This window comes from Pelodiscus sinensis, chromosome 17 (assembly GCF_049634645.1).
Source record: "Pelodiscus sinensis isolate JC-2024 chromosome 17, ASM4963464v1, whole genome shotgun sequence".
In the NCBI taxonomy this organism is placed as follows: Eukaryota; Metazoa; Chordata; order Testudines; family Trionychidae; genus Pelodiscus; species Pelodiscus sinensis.
The window spans coordinates 16,009,704-16,025,795 of NC_134727.1; the positions used below are offsets into that span (position 1 = coordinate 16,009,704).

Genomic DNA, 16,092 nt, shown 5'->3' on the forward strand with positions numbered 1-16,092 from the left:
CAAGGGGTGGGGGTGGGGGGGAATACCAGTAGTCAACTACTCACTTACATCCCTACCGTGGATTTGGGAACAGTCATTATTCAGAAACAAAACCTACAAACCTTATCAAAAGCATTGCACTGTCTCCCTTGTCTCCGTGATTAATTAAATCTTTCCATGACCCTCTTTAAACACAAGATAATACTCACATTAAAAAAACCTTTGTCCACTCTCTTCCATAAAATAAGAGAAGTGACATCATAATGACATCACGTGTTCCACAGAGCCAACCCAAGCCAGCTGCTACTACTTTATATCCATGCTCAGACCTGACAAACCAGGGCTTATCTTCTGCTAGCTGCACAGATGCAGCTTTCAGCTGCAGGTGCATGTTTTAATTCCTCAGACTTCTATGAAGTTTCCATGAGGGAAATTTGTTTTGGAGAAATGAAAGATGCCTCTGTGGTTAAAGAAAACTGTCAGTTGAAACTCAAACTCTCTCAATCGTCTCTCCAGAAGGGGGTCCTCATGCCCCAGTTATTCAGTCTTACAGAGAGAACATCCAAGGAGAGACTGACTCCTGTAGGAGAAAAGAAGAGCCTGAAATCATGGGCCTGTTGCTTGAACCAAAGTAAGCAAGAGTTATACTATGAGTAATAGACAGGCCATGTAGAAATCAGATGTTTGCCTACAAGTCAGTGTCTCTCAGCACTAGAACAGCTAGGACAGCTAAAAGCACATGAAATATGTAAATACATTCCACCAGGACGGTACAAGTACCTGTGATAATGGACATGGCTCAATTAATAGTATGGACTTCACTATTGCCCCGTAGGCTGGCCAAGGAGTTAAACTGAGGTACCCCAACATTTATAGACAGAGATAGACAATCTAGGATACACACCTTATATATCATTAAAGACTCCCATGTAGCTATAGTTCAGGTTCTTCCTTGGTGATGTAGAGTCTGCGTAAGATGACAGTACTAAGCCCTGCCTTCAGTCACTGGAGTTTGCAATGAGCGCAGGTTTGCCCTATCACAGCCAAACATGGAAAGCCCTACTCTGTGGATGTGACTGTTAAAACAGAAACCTGCTTTAATTCTGAGAGCACCATTGCTCACTAGAAAATACAGAGCCCTCCAGCAATTCTTAATACAAGCCTACTTAAACAAAGGTTATTGACTCTAACTGTGCTCAGCCAACCCCCTCCTCAGCACACACTCCTCCATACACCATCCATTCTTTCTGCAAACCAGCAGCAGAGATACGAGCGAGACAGTCACAGGTGTTTTTCACCTTCACATGGATCATTGACCATTACTAAAAATTCCAGCTGACTGAAAAAGATTTCATTAGCATAAAAACAGTCAGTGACATCAAATCAAGGGTGCCAGTGGAGATTGCTATAACAGTTCATTAACTTGGGAGGCACATGGACACGATGGTGATAGAAGTCAGTACAAAATAATGGCTAGAGAACGCTTCTTCCATCAAGCACTACATGCCATATAAAGCTGTACTTTCCACCTTCTACAGCTTTCACATTTAAGTAAGTCTTCTGTGACCATATAAGCAATAGTCTGGTTTGTAGCAATTCATGCCCCAAAATAGACAAGTTTTTCATATGTGATTGTAGGCATTTGCACCAGCATATTTCACTAGACAGCTTTCCCAATGCATTCACAATCTCTCAGTAATTTTACATACATTTTTACACATGCAATTCTATAAATTTGGGCCAAATGAGATCAGACAAAATTAGATCAACTAATCCTTGGGGTAACTCCATTTTGTCAGATTTATCTGGCAGATAAATTTGGCCCATAAAGCTTAGATTTAGAATTACATTCATATATAAAGTCAGGAAAATGACATTTTTAAATTGCATATTGATAGTAATTATCTCCCAAACACTTGGTTATTTGCTGTTGTAATGGCACTTAGCTTGGCCAGGTATAACATGGTGTCCTGTCTAGCAGGCAGTCAGAGATTAGAAACATCATGGGTATTCAGTATAGGCTTCTCAAGCACAGTTATGCAGAAGAGTGTTCCCCTGAATCCCTCAAGCTAAAAGCACTTGTCCCCTCTGAGGTATTGTTGGGGTGGGGTGGGGGATTGCAGTGGCTTAACTATTAGCCATTGTATTAGAGAAGGTGCATCCACTGATGCAATACTTTCAAGCCAGGGACAACGGGGAGTCCATAAAGCCCTGTACTCCGTTGTGCATATGGCATTCTTGCGCTCTCCCTCACGGCTCAGCTACACCTGCTTCACGCTGCAGGGAAAAGTCAACCTGCATAGAGGGCTTCGCAGTCTCGGTCAGCAAGGCGATACCACGTTACGCTCTAATCAGAATAGAAGCCAGAGAGCAGGAAAGTGTCATTGCTGATTGGCACCAAGTGGCAAGGGGAACCGTGGCTTGCACCGGCCCTACTCTCTACCCACCTGGAACGGACCACTTCTCCACACAGTCTGGTCACCATGGGGCCAGAGCCCCCTCCACTGCAGTTCCTGCCAGGTGACCCAGCCTTCCCCTAGCCCGTGCCTAGCCCTGCTCTCAAATCCCGGCTGAAAACATCTCCTGGCTTGTACTCCTCGCTACTCTCTCCTTCGGTCATTATTTCTCTGTATTGGACCCTCTTGCCTTCCATGAATGAGCCCGGGGCGCGGCGCTCGGTGTGGATCGGTGCTACCAAGCCGAGTTTATTGTTTTAAGGTCCAATATAGATGTAAACAGTAATCTAGGGAGAACCATTTCCAGCGCCAAAATGTCTCATGTTTTAAAAAGATCATTCCCATGGCTCTCCGAAGAATACGCCCGGCACAGCCACGCCAGGTATGGCCTCAGCACCGGGAGGTGGCAATGCTCAGGACCGGCGGGAGCTGCCCGCCCCACGGAGATCGTTGTGTGAGAGCTGCCGCGGCAGGTGACGAAGTTCAAAGTCTGCCCCGTCCTGTCCGCAGCCCGCACCCTGCTCCGATTCGGAACACGTGCCCCGGCCGCCAGCATCGGACTTCGGAGTCATCCCGGCCCCACCTCCCCGGCAGACCGAGAAAACCCGACGGCCCTTGGGCACCGGGTCTCCGCCGGCCGGGCTCCCCCCGCGGGATCGCTGCACCCCGCGCAGTAGCGGCGCCTTACCATTGCCGTGTGCGCAGCCTGGCCCCCCGGGGCATGGCCCAGCTCCCTACGCGGCCGTCGGCATCCTCCCGCTGGGTGCCGGCGCCTCTCGCCGCCCGCGCTCCCAGTCACGCTGCTGGCCCGCCACGAGCGCACGGACCTGCAGCTCCCCCGCCGGCAGAGCACGTCGCCGGTCCCCCGGCTGCTCGGCGCCGCCTTTCAAACTCAGCCACCCGCTGCGCGGCCAATCAGCGCCCGCCGGGGAGGAGCCAGGAGGCGCGGGACGGCGGCGGCCGGGGTGCTCCAGGGACCGGAGCCCTCGCGGCGTTTCCGGGGAGAGTCAGCTCTTGCCACGCGACAGGCCGCCGGGTCACTAGCTGAGGAAGGTCCCTGCCTGCCCTGCACACAGCTTGGCCTAGATCCCCGCTCGCAGGGGTGTCTGGCGGGTCTGCCGCCGGGAGTAGGCAGGCGGGCGGGCATGGAGCACAGAGGCGCGCAGTCTGCAGCTGAGGTCCGATATACCTCGAACTAGCTCCACTGGCTTCAGCACAGCTCTGCCTGCAGAGAGGGGGCCTCCGGCTCCGCGGGCGCCTGCTTCTTTGGGATACTGGAACTTGAACCTAAGGCCTGCTCTGAATTTACGGGGGCAAGCGCCCTAAACTAACGTCTTCACAATCCCAAACCAGGATCCCAGTGCTGCCTCCCAGCATCTGCATCAGGCATACACCGCTTTGTACCAAGAGAGCTCTCAAGAGCTTCCCTTTTCGGGTGGAGCTGTAAAAACGTGCCCCTGACACGCCACTGACTGTCTCAGTGATTGTCTAATCAAATCTGTTCCCTTTGCCAGGCCTGCAGACCCAGACTGGGCTTGGGAGTCAAGCTGGAGTCTTTCCAGTGTGCCCCTCATCTCCAGCTCTGTGGGACATAGTAGGTGTTCAGCTTCCTCTGGGTAACTTTATGGTCTTCGGATTATACCCTAAGTGATACCTGTGCAATCATATTCACACTAATAGGCTTATACAGCTGTGACTGCCTGGAATTGAATAACCCTTCCTGTTGATAATGCACAAGATGGATCCAAATTCAAAGCCCACTCTATCTGTGTGTCGGCCCTGAGGGCAGAATCCACTTATTTTTACTATGAATGTCAGCAGATACACAATGGGCTCATCTACATTGGCCCCTTTTCCGAAAGGGGCATGTTAATTTCAGAGATCGTAATAGGGAAATCCGCGGGGGATTTAAATATCCCCCGTGGCATTTAAATAAAAATGTCTGCCGCTTTTTTCCGGCTTTTAAAAGTAGGAATAAGATCCTCCGGAAAAGGGCACTTTTTCCGGAGGATCGGGGCCAGTGTAGATGCTCTATTCCGGCTTTTCTAAAAGCCGGAAAAAAGCAGCGGACATTTTTATTTAAATGCCGCGGGGGATATTTAAATCCCCCGCGGATTTCCCTATTACGATCTCTGAAATTAACATGCTCCTTTCGGAAAAGGGGCCAATGTAGACATAGCCAATGAGAACATATCTATTGAATAAGACCTAATTCTGCCATGACATCAACAAGGCAGACCCCAGTACCCATAAGGAGCTTAACTGAGTGCGGTGGATGCCACTGCAGGGTTAGGTCAAAGAAGATGCCATTTTAACATAGGCATTCTTGAGAGTAGGATCACCCTGTAATGGGGTATTTTAGTATTGCTTTTGGATACTCAGAATGGCATTTAGGTTAAAAATAGCTATTTACACCAAAGTGAAAGTTTAGGCCTCTCGATATGAGAAAATGGGCACCCTATAAAGGAAAAGCTAACATATTACAGTACACAATAGTGGTTGAACCTTTTAAAAATGCAACTGTAACTACCAGGTAGATTTGAGCCTAGCACCTTAGTGTATGAGCCTCGACGGCTTGAACTATAAAGCCAGCTGGCTCTTAGCAGAGTCTGTAGAGCTCCCTTCTTATTGCTTGTTGCAAGTGGTCTAAGTGCCACTACATGGGACAGTGAGCCACACTAGGCACGTAGGTTACACAACAAACATTTTTCATAGAAAATCCTCACATTTTTCATTATTTCAACCTTTCTGATTTTCAACCCATTCACAGAGTGGTTGAGATTTGGATGGAAAATTTTCAGCAATGGTCTGTGAAAACTGTCCACTTTTTCAACCCTTTCTAATAACATTGTTGCACAAAATATAAAACACAAGGCTACCATGCAATTTATTTTTGTTCATTACATACATTTATTAGATGACTGCCATTTTGTAATGAAATGCCAGATTAAGAATAATAGTAATGTAGGCTGAACCAGTCGAACCAACCTGAAAGAAGCCCTCCCAAAGTTGAAAGTTAATTTTAATTAATTCTCAACAGAGATTTAATTTTGTATCTTCCCAATACTGGGAGATTTCAGTGTTGCTTATGATCATAGTTTTCGTTTTTAATATTAAATCCTATAAAATCATGAGTGGTGTGGAGAGGGCCGATAAAGAAAAGTTATTTATTAGTTCCCTAAATAGAAGAACTAGAGGACACCAAATGAAATTAATGGGTAGCAGGTTTAAAACTAATAAAAGAAAGTTCTTCTTTACACAGCGTGTAGTCAACCTGTGGAACTCCTTGCCAGAGGAGGCTGTGAAGGCTAGGACTATAAAATGCATCCCAGGATACTCAAGGAGCTAATAGAGGAGGTATCTGAGCTTTTAGCTATGATCTTTGAAAAATCATGGAAGACAGAGGAGATACCAGAAGACTGGAAAAGGGCAAATATTGTGCCCATCTATAAAAAGGGGAATAAGAACAACCCAGGAAACTACCGACCGGTCAGTTTAACGGCTGTCCCAGGGAAGATAATGGAGCAGGTAATTAAGGAAATCATATGCAAACACTTGGAAGGTAATAAAGTGATAGGGAATAGCCAGCATGGGTTTGTGAAGAACAAGTCATGCCAAACTAATCTGATAGCTTTCTTTGATAGGATAACGAGCCTTGTGGATAAGGGAGAAGTGGTGGATGTCATATACCTAGACTTTAATAAGGCATTTGATACGGTCTCGCATGATATTCTTATTGATAAACTAGGCAAATATAACTTAGATAGGGCCACGATAAGGTGGGTGCATAATTGGCTGGATAACCGTAGTCAGAGATTTGTTGTTAACGGTGCTAAATCCTGCTGGAAAGGGATAACAAGTGGAGTTCCGCAAGGGTCTGTTTTGGGACCCGTACTGTTCAATATCTTCATCAATGATGTAGATATTGGGATAGAGAGTACGCTTATTAAGTTTGAAGATGATACCAAACTGGGTGGGGTTGCAACTTCTTTGGAGGATAGGGACATAATTCAAAATGACCTTAGCAAGTTAGAGAAATGGTCAGAGGTAAACGGGATGAAGTTTAATAAAGAGAAATGCAAAGTGCTCCACTTAGGAAGGAACAATCAGTTCCATACATACAAAATGGGAAGCGACTGTCTAGGAAGGAGCATGGCGGAAAGGGATCTAGGGGTCATAGTGGACCACACGTTGAATATGAGTCAACAGTGTGATGCTGTTGCAAAAAAAGCAAATATGATTCTAGGTTGCATCAACAGGTGTGTTGTAAGCAAAATTCGTGAAGTCATTCTGTCGTTCTACTCTGCACTAGTTAGGCCTCAGCTGGAGTACTGTGTCCAGTTCTGGGCGCCACATTTCAAGAAAGATGTGGAGAAATTGGAAAGGGTACAGAGAAGAGCGACAAGAATGATTAAAGGTCTAGAGAACATGACCTATGAAGCCAGGCTTCATGAACTGGGCTTGTTTAGTTTGGAAAAAAGAAGATTAAGGGGGGACATGATAGCGGTTTTCAAATATCTAAAAGGGTGTCACAAGGAGGAAGGAGAAAATTTGTTCCTCTTGGTTTCTGAGGACAGGACAAGGAGTAATGGGCTTAAAGTGCAGCAAGGGAGGTTTAGATTGGACATTAGGAAAAAAATCCTAACTGTCAGGGTGGTCAAATATTGGAATAAATTGCCAAGGGAGGTGGTGGAATCTCCCTCTCTGGAGATATTTAAGAACAGGTTAGATAGACATCTGTCAGGGATGGTGTAGACGGAGCTTGGTCCTGCCTTGAGGGCGGGGGGCTGGACTCGATGACCTCTCGAGGTCCCTTCCAGTCCTATGATTCTATGATTCTATGATAACAGAGTTTAAAGAGAAGCTAGATAATTTCATGGAGGTTAGGTCCATAAAAGGCTGTTAGCCAGGGGATAAAATGGTGTCCTTGGCCTCTGTTTGTCAGAGGCTGGAGAGAGATGGCAGAAGACAAATCGCTTGATGGTATCTTCGGTCCACCCTCTCTGGGGCACCTGGTGCTGGCCACTGTCGGCAGACAGGATACTGGGCTAGAAGGACCTTTGGTCTGACCCAGTACGGCCGTTCTTATGTTTTTATGTTCTTATCCACATCTGTTTGCTTCAATCTGTGTTCTTTGTAGCATGTGGTCTTAGCTCCCTCTGATAGATCATGATATTGCTGTTCCTGTAACTCCCCAACCCAACATCCCCCCATTCCCTGTAATTTCCTTCTTCAGTGGAACAGACACCTTCCACAGCATACAGTAATTCCTCATTTAACACTATAGATATGTTTCAGAAAATGATCGTGTTAAGTGAAAACGTGTTATGCAGGGTCAATTTTCCCATTGAAAATAATGGAAAAGGTGGGGATTGCATTTCAAGCGGTGGTGTCTGTTGGGGACTGGGACATAAGGTTGAGGGAAAAAGGGGACTGGGTTACAGCAGGGAGGGGAGGTGTTTGGCTCTGGGGAAGGGAAGGGAAGCGGAGGAGAGGGGAGGGGGATTGGGTTGGGAGTATGCCCCTGTGACGTCTGGTGAGGGGGTGTCGCTGGGGACGGTGCGGCAAACCCTCTGCCACTTTGCAGGGAGGCGGGGGAAGCCCTGCACAGCCACTGGTGATGGGCCAGCTGGGGAAATCATGTTATTCCGGGAACAGTCGTGTAATTCAAAAAATGTTCCCTAAAAAAAAAACCGTGCTATCGCGAAAATATGTTAAGCAGGAACATGTTAAATGAAGAATTTCTTTACTGTCCGACCGTCCTGATAGCAGCAGCCTTCCTGCCATCCCAATAGTTCTGAGCCAATATCAGCAACACTACCACAGGACTAGTGTGTGTAAATGTAAGCCTGACCAAATAAAATGACAAACCTCACAGCACATAAGTCCCAATCCAGCAACATTCTTAAATATATTATATTGATTTTTTCCCCAAAACCAAGAAAGAAAAAATAAGAACAAAAAGATAAAGGGAAATACATTTTAAAATTCTGAACTCCCTGATTTGGATTTGAAACTTTGGGTCTAACTCAGAGGGCAAAATCTTCTTGATCTTTGGGTACATCTACACTGCACGGCTATTTCAAAATAAGCTATTCTGGAATAGTTATTCCGAAATAGCTAATTTTGAAATAGCACACCTACACTGCAGGGAAGCTCCAAAATTAGTCCGAGGCAGGCTTCCCTAATGTAGATGTGCTAGCTCGATTTAGAGCCCCTGGAGGCACTGGGGAGGAATAACTTAGAATGGCCCTGATGAGGAGCTATTTCAAAATATCAGCAATGGAGCATCTACATGTGCCTTATTTCAAAAAAGCTATTTCGGAATAGGTGTTATTCCTTGTAGAATGAGGTTTACAGATACCAGAATAAGCCGTTCATTTATTTTGAAATTATTTCGAAATAACAAAATGGCTGTGTAGGTGCTCATATTGTTATTTCAGAAAAATGCTAGTTATCTAAAAATAACGGTGCAATGTAGATGCACCCTTAGAGGCTACCCCTCAACAGACCTGAAAAATTAGAGTGCAGAGTAGAGCCTGCATTGACAAGTCTCAGAGAGGTAGCTCCTTATTGGTTCCTTCATGTACTCTTCAGCCTTCTGGCACGAAGGGGTTGTGAGCTCAACTAGATGACAAGGGAAATTCTTCATACAAATTAAGTTTGATTTTAAATGGTACTATTGAAAGTCTGTTCTGAGTTCCCAAGACAAGCACCCACCTTCCTTCTTCTGTCTCAGGCAGAATCTACTCATTCTGCAGACAGGCTGTGAGTTGAGCCCTCACCTCATTGGTTTTGTCTCTGGTACCTCCATAGTTCACATCTGATCACTTTTGTCTGTGTGTGTTTTATTGTAAAGAGATTGCGGGAGGGGGAAGGGGGAATCCTCTGCAGAATGTAAATTAGGCATTTCTCTCATCTAAGCAAAACCAACAGGTCACCTAGGGCAGCAAAGTATTCACTTAGTCTTTAATGTGTGTGAGTGAGCAAGTTGGGAATGGCAGATATTTCCCAGTCAGCCAAGGACAACAGAAGGATTGATGTGTCAGTGCTGGTCATTAATTGAGGAATGTGCAGGATTGACATCATTATACCTGATGGATCTCATGTAGAATGGAAGTTGAGCACTACTTCACCACAAAACTGTTTGTAGGAGCCCAGCATCCATTAGCTACTGAAGTGCATGCTATAAAGTGGAGAGAAAGACCAGTGCAGGTAAGGGAAAGAACACAGGAGCCTTGTACCTTGGGACCTTTACAGATCTTAAGAACAGGGAATGCTGCATGCTAAGACATCATGCATCTTGGTGTATTGCATCATACTTTGTTTTAATGCAAATTCCCCCCTACACTATAAGGAAGGGGGGGAAGGATCATAGGGTATGTCTACACTACAAAGTTAGTTCGAACTAACAGACGTTAGTTCGAACTAACTTTAATAGGCGCTCCACTAGCACTCCATTAGTTCGAATTTAATTCGAACTAACGGAGCGCTTAGTTCGAACTAGGTAATCCTCATTCCAGGAGGATTAAGCCTAGTTCGAACTTACTAGTTCGAATTAAGGGGTGTGTAGCCCCTTAATTCGAACTAGTGGGAGGCTAGCCCTCCCCAGGTTTCCCTGGTGGCCACTCTGGCCAACACCAGGGAAACTCGTCTGCCCCCCTCCCGGCCCCAGACCCCTTAAAGGGGCACAGGCTGGCTACGGTGCCCGTGCCAGGTGCAAGCCTGCCAGCACCCAGCCAGCAGACCCTGCACCTGGCATTGCTCGAGCCACCCACCCAATGCCCCCCAGCCCTCCCCCTCTTCCCGAGACCAGGCTGGCGGCTCCCGGGAGCTTGCCCGGGACCGCAAGAGGCGGGCACCCGCCTGGGCTAGTGCGGACATCGTGGACCTCGTCCACGACCTCCGCACTAGGCACAGGAAGGTGGCCGGCTAGGGCAGGAGAGCTGCCAGCCTGGCCACCCAGGAGCAGGTCTGCATGAAAATCAAGGGGGTCCAGTGAGACCCCCGACCCTGAGCCCTGAGCTTGCAATGGCCGTCCTGGGTCAGACCAAAGGTCCATCTAGCCCAGTAGCCTGTCTGCCGACAGCGGCCAACCCTAGGGACCCTGGAGGGGATGGACCGAAGACAGTGACCAAGCCATTTGTCTCGTGCCATCCCTCTCCAGCCTTCCACAAACCTTGGACAGGGACACCACTCCTACCCCCTGGCTAATACCACTCCATGGACCCAACCTCCATGACTTGATCTCACTTCTCTTTAAACTCTGTTCTAGTTCTAGCGTTCACAGCCTCCTGCAGCAAGGAGTTCCACATGTTGACACTTTGCTTTGTGAAGAACAACTTTCTGTTATTAGTTTGAAGCCTGCTACCCATTCCTTTCCTTTGGTGTCCTCTAGTCCTTCTTTATGGGAACTAATAAAGAACTTTTCTGTATGCACTCTCTCCACCCAACTCCTGCTTTTAGAGACCTCTATCCTATCCCCCCTCAGTCTCCTCTTTTCTAAACTGAAAAGTCCCAGTCTCTTTAGCCTCTCTTCATATGGGACCTGTTCCAAACCTCTGATCATTGTAGTTGCCCTCCCCTCTCCCACCCTCTCTCTTCCCCTCTCCCACCTCCTTTTCCCAGTCTCCCCGAGTTTTGTTCAATAAAGAGAGATTCTATTTTTGACCACATGTTTTCTTTATTTTGTACATCAGGAAGGGGGGCTAAGGAGGGGTAAGTGGAAGGAGGTAAGGGAGGAATGGGGTACGAGCCCCCGATGGGGAGGACTGGGGTGGCTCTGCGGGCTCCTCGGGGTGGAAGCTCTCATGCAGCCTCCCGATTGACCCCCCCCCAGATGGCAGCCTGCGGCAAGTGCAGCTGGGCTGATGGCCGAGTGCTGTGATGTGCCGAGTGTGGGCATTCAGGGCACTCCAAGCCAGGACTGCTTTGCTGTCCCTCATCGAGTTAGACAAGCGAGCGGGGAACCCCTGAGAACTGTCTGTCCGGGGTGGGGGTCGGGGTGGGGATTCGGTCCCTATAAGCACAGCCCTCGGCTATCCTGAGACAGCAGCTCCATGCTCTAAGTCCTAATCTGATGCCCTGCCGGCACTGCTTCCGGCCATCCTTAACCTTGGTTCAGGGTCCACTCAATGTGGACATGCTAGTTTGAAATAGCAAAATGCTAATTCGAACTAGTTGTTAGGTCTAGATGCACTAGTTCGAAGTAGTTTAGTTCGAATTAACTAATTCGAATTCAGTTAGTTCGAATTAGTGCTGTAGTGTAGACATACCCTAACAGAGTTTAAAGAGAAGCTAGATAATTTCATGGAGGTTAGGTCCATAAAAGGCTATTAGCCAGGAGATAGAAATGGTGTCCCTGGCCTCTGTTCATCAGAGGCTGGAGAAGGATGGCAGGAGACAAATTGCTTGATCATTGTCTTCGGTCCACCCTCTCTGGGGCACCTGGTGCTGGCCACTGTTGGCTACTGGGCTAGATGGACCTTTGGTCTGACCCAGTACGGCCGTTCTTATGTTCTTATTTGCAAAATGTGGGTTTAGTACTGGGTTCAGATTTTGAACATCATCCAAATTCAGGAGCATTGAGACCCAATTTTCAAGTTTGGGACCAGCTTATGCCTTCAGAGGCAGATAGTATCACTACTATCTGCTTTTCTATACTTCAGCAGTAGTAGTATATCTTTTTCATCCCCAAATGAACAGGGAATGCTGCATGCTAAGGCAAAGTGTATTGCATCATACTTTGTTTTAATGCAAATTCCCTCCTAGACTATATATGTGTCCAGCATAAACATGAAGCCAAAAAAATTAATGCAATTTAAAAAAAAAGGAATACCTGGAAGGATTATACAGAAGGAAAGAGGGAAGCATTTCCAGCACCCAAAAATGCTAGGTGCTTTCCAAACTGAAAATAGGCACAGTTCTGGAGTAGCAGCTCAGTGCAGAAAGAGGGCAAGAAGGTGGCAAAACAGAAAGGGTCAAGATGGTGCCTGGCCCACATATTGGTGATGAAAATTAGAATAGCACAAAGGGGATTTGCTCTTGGGAACTGGTGCTTTTGGAAACATCCAGACCAATTTGCCTTCAGTGTTTGGATGCAACATTTTCAAACAATGTGATGTTTCTAGTAAGGTGACCAGAGTGTGAGGAAAAAACTATTCTCTGTCTACAGTTTTGTGTGCAGTAACTTAGGTGAATGTGAGGTTTCAAAGGATGAAAGAGCTCCCATTATTTCCTCTATCCTGGTATTACCTTTTTGAATGATACATGTAACTTCATGGCAGCCTTTCTGTTCCTGTTGCAACAGGTTCATTTGTTCTCATTGGTATATTTTAGTACAAATTAGATTAGACCCAAATACATTCCTGATATTGGTAAGAGAGAAGGTAAGGGAGCATGCTGGGGGGGATGCCTTTATTTGTACTTAATCGTGTTGTTTTGTCTCCATTGGCCAGAGTTCAATTAGTTCAATGCAGTTTTCTGTCTTGGTTTGTTACTCTTTCTTGACTTGGACCCTTTACCAAATGTGTAGCGGGTTCTTGGTGCATGCTTAGTTTACATGTGTAGATTTGGAGGACTGTATTGCATGCATTTAGTTTGCATGTATTTGTTTGATATATGTGTGGTCAGTGTGTATTTAGCATGTGTGTGTGTATAGTTTGTGTGACATAAGGCTGATTATCAGAGAGGCCACTTTCCTCACATTACTCTGGAGTGATTTGTCACATTTTATGAGGAGGAGGAGAATTAGTTGTGGTAATTCATCATGTTGTATTTGTAATGTTATGTGGAAATGCATATCTAGAATCCAAATACAGATGCTAAATCCCACCCTTGTGCATTAGGTGAGAATTTGTATTAGTTTTTAACATATCATAATACATACATACATACATACCTTGTTTCTCACTAGTGGCTTCCATCTGAAGGCCACAAAGTGTTTTACAGTATAAGCATTGAAGAACTAATCCTCATTATGTTGTGCCCCTTCCAAGTATTTATTACCACAAGTATAAATGAGGAAACTGTGTCATGAAGAAGTTGTGCCAGGCTTCCGCAGCAAGTTAGTGGCAGCGCTGGGAATAGAATCCTGATCTCCTCGTGTCCACAGTGCTGTTGTCAAGTATTACATGTATCTGATACATAATAACATTTTCATTAATTCTTTGTGGGAGATAAATTTAAGACTCCCTTGTTCTCCGTTTACAATGTGTGAATAGAGCACAAGCCATGTGTCAAACAACCCATTAGGAATGTATGCACTGGACTAGGAGGTTGTCAAAGCTGATAAGAAACAGATCCTTCCTAAATCTGAGAAGACTCTCATACCTCCCAGCAGGCAAACATTGTGCTTATGTGTCCCTCCAGGTCATTTTCTGATTTCCGTCCTCTCGGTGTTGCAGAACATTGCTAGGTAATGTTGCTGTGCAGCATGTATGCAAATACGTGGTCAGTCAGGGTATGTCTACACTACCCCGCTAGTTCGAACTAGCGGGGTAATGTAGGCATACCGCACTTGCAAATGAAGCCCGGGATTTGAATTTCCCGGGCTTCATTTGCATAAGCGGGGAGCCGCCATTTTTAAAACCCTGCTGGTTCGAACCCCGTGCAGTGCGGCTACACGGGGCTCGAACTAGGTAGTTCGGACTAGGATTCCTATTCCACGAGGTATACCGGTAGTTCGGAATAGGAATCCTAGTCCGAACTACCTAGTTCGAGCCCCGTGTAGCACGGGGTTCGAACCAGCGGGGTTTTAAAAATGGCGGCTCCCCGCTTATGCAAATGAAGCCCGGGAAATTCAAATCCCGGGCTTCATTTGCAAGTGCGGTATGCCTACATTACCCTCCTAGTTCGAACTAGAAGGGTAGTGTAGACATACCCTCACCATTTTGGGACAGTACTGACTTTAAACAGATTTTCTTTTTGAACATGCAATTCAGTTCCCTTTAAAAATAAACAGCTTGGTGACTAAAGAGAGAAGATGCAGCAGGGCGTGAGATTAGATGACATGTAGAGAGCTCTGTGCTATTGCATCCCTTAAACCAAAAATATGTCCAATAAGGAGAGAATTCTTCCAAGCTGCTGAAGAGTTAGAAAAAACCAAATGCTGATGTGGTGTAGTGGGGGTGCTGTCTGCTCTGTAACCCGGTGTCCCCCTGCGCTATGATGTGATTCCCACTGACTCACCCACATGTGTATTATCCCAGACACCTAGGCTCAGCCTCCCAGGGAGAGAGACAAAGGGAGGAAGGTGAAGACCAACACCTGGCTGGGGGGCACAGCCTTGGGGGAGGCAGTGGCTGTCTGGGAAGCATGGAGAGAACAGGCTAAGCTGGGGGCGAGGGGTGATGGAACCTACCCTAGGGGCCTGAGCCATCCTGGCCCTGCCCCGGTAACCACATCATGTATGTGCTGTGCTGCATTCTGGAAAATCAATACACCCCTCTCTATTCTACTGGCTGGTGGAAACTGTTCTGGCTGCTAAGGGGGTGCAGAATCGGGGAACCCCCAACTCGCCATCACAGCCTCACAGTTTATTCTTTAGCAATACCTGGCATTTACTAGAACCCCTTTTTGCCAAGGATCTTAACATACATTACAAACTTGAATGACATAACTGCCTGCTCCATTTTAAAGATACTGTAGTACAATTGTACTGCAATAATAGGTATCAAATTTCAACATTTGTCAATGAAAAAGACTTTTTTCAATTTTTATGAAAAATTTGTATATTTTTTCAAATAGCTGTAGCTAAATGCATCTTACTATTTCTTCAAATTTCATGTACTCCTTGGTAAGGTGGCTGGGGGCCAAGATGGGGATGTGCATTCCATCTATCACCCCACCACAGTTTGGGGACCCCATCGCAGCAAAGCATTATGGTACCCATGTTTCCCAGAGTCACAACCCTCTGTAGCAGAATGGTATTGATTGTTGTCACGCCTGTTCTTCACTCTGGCACTACGAATGAAGAAGGTGGGGGCCAGCAAGAGAGCTTCAAAACCTTGCCTCTACAGGCACTGGTTACAAAAACTTCCCCCCAGAATCTTAATACACAGATTCTGGGGAATTTGCTGCCACCATCAAGTGCTTTTTGATACCTAACAAAACAGGGGTGAATTCTTGAAACCGCCCCTCAGGGTTACCCCAAGCCCTTTTGCCCCAAAAGAGCTTGAAAAAGAAAAGAGAAAAACAAGCTGCAGTCCCTGAAGGTTGACCCCTCAGTCAGAGGCATGCAAGTACACACAGACAGAACTTCCTGGACTCAATAATCCAATCATTACCTTAAAAGAAATTATCTTAATTACAAAACAAAAGATAAACTTGATAAAGCATGCTTGGTTGTTAGATGTGCAGAGCAACTAAGGAAAACAAATTTAAAAAATCAGAGAACATCTCTGGCACAATGCTTAGATGGTAAAGGTGGAGGGGAGGCATAGAATCATACAGAGCAGTTCAAACCAAACTACAAAATAAAGAAAAAATATCATGAACGCGACGAGACTCACATTTCCCCGGTACTCACTTCTAATTTTTCTCTTTGTTCAGTCCATTCCCATGCCCTGAATTCTGTGAGGGGAGGGCAGGCATAGTAGTCCTGCCTGGGTTTAAATCCTACTGTGTCTCTCAGCTCCTGGTGTTAACTCTCACACAG

At 46.2% G+C, this 16,092-nt stretch overlaps 1 protein-coding gene across 3 annotated transcripts in view; it reads right to left on the reverse strand.

The window, feature by feature from the left end:
- Positions 1-3,590, reverse strand: part of HTR4 (5-hydroxytryptamine receptor 4) — a 306,886-nt gene extending 303,296 nt beyond the window's left edge. For 2 of the 3 annotated variants that reach the window (XM_075900214.1, XM_025178986.2), the window contains exon 1: positions 3,124-3,590. The gene's annotated coding sequence lies outside the window, so the exon portion shown is untranslated. The remainder of the gene's footprint in view (positions 1-3,123) is intronic. The other variant, XM_006138098.4, reaches the window with a different exon arrangement.
- Between the last annotated feature and the right edge of the window lie 12,502 nt (positions 3,591-16,092).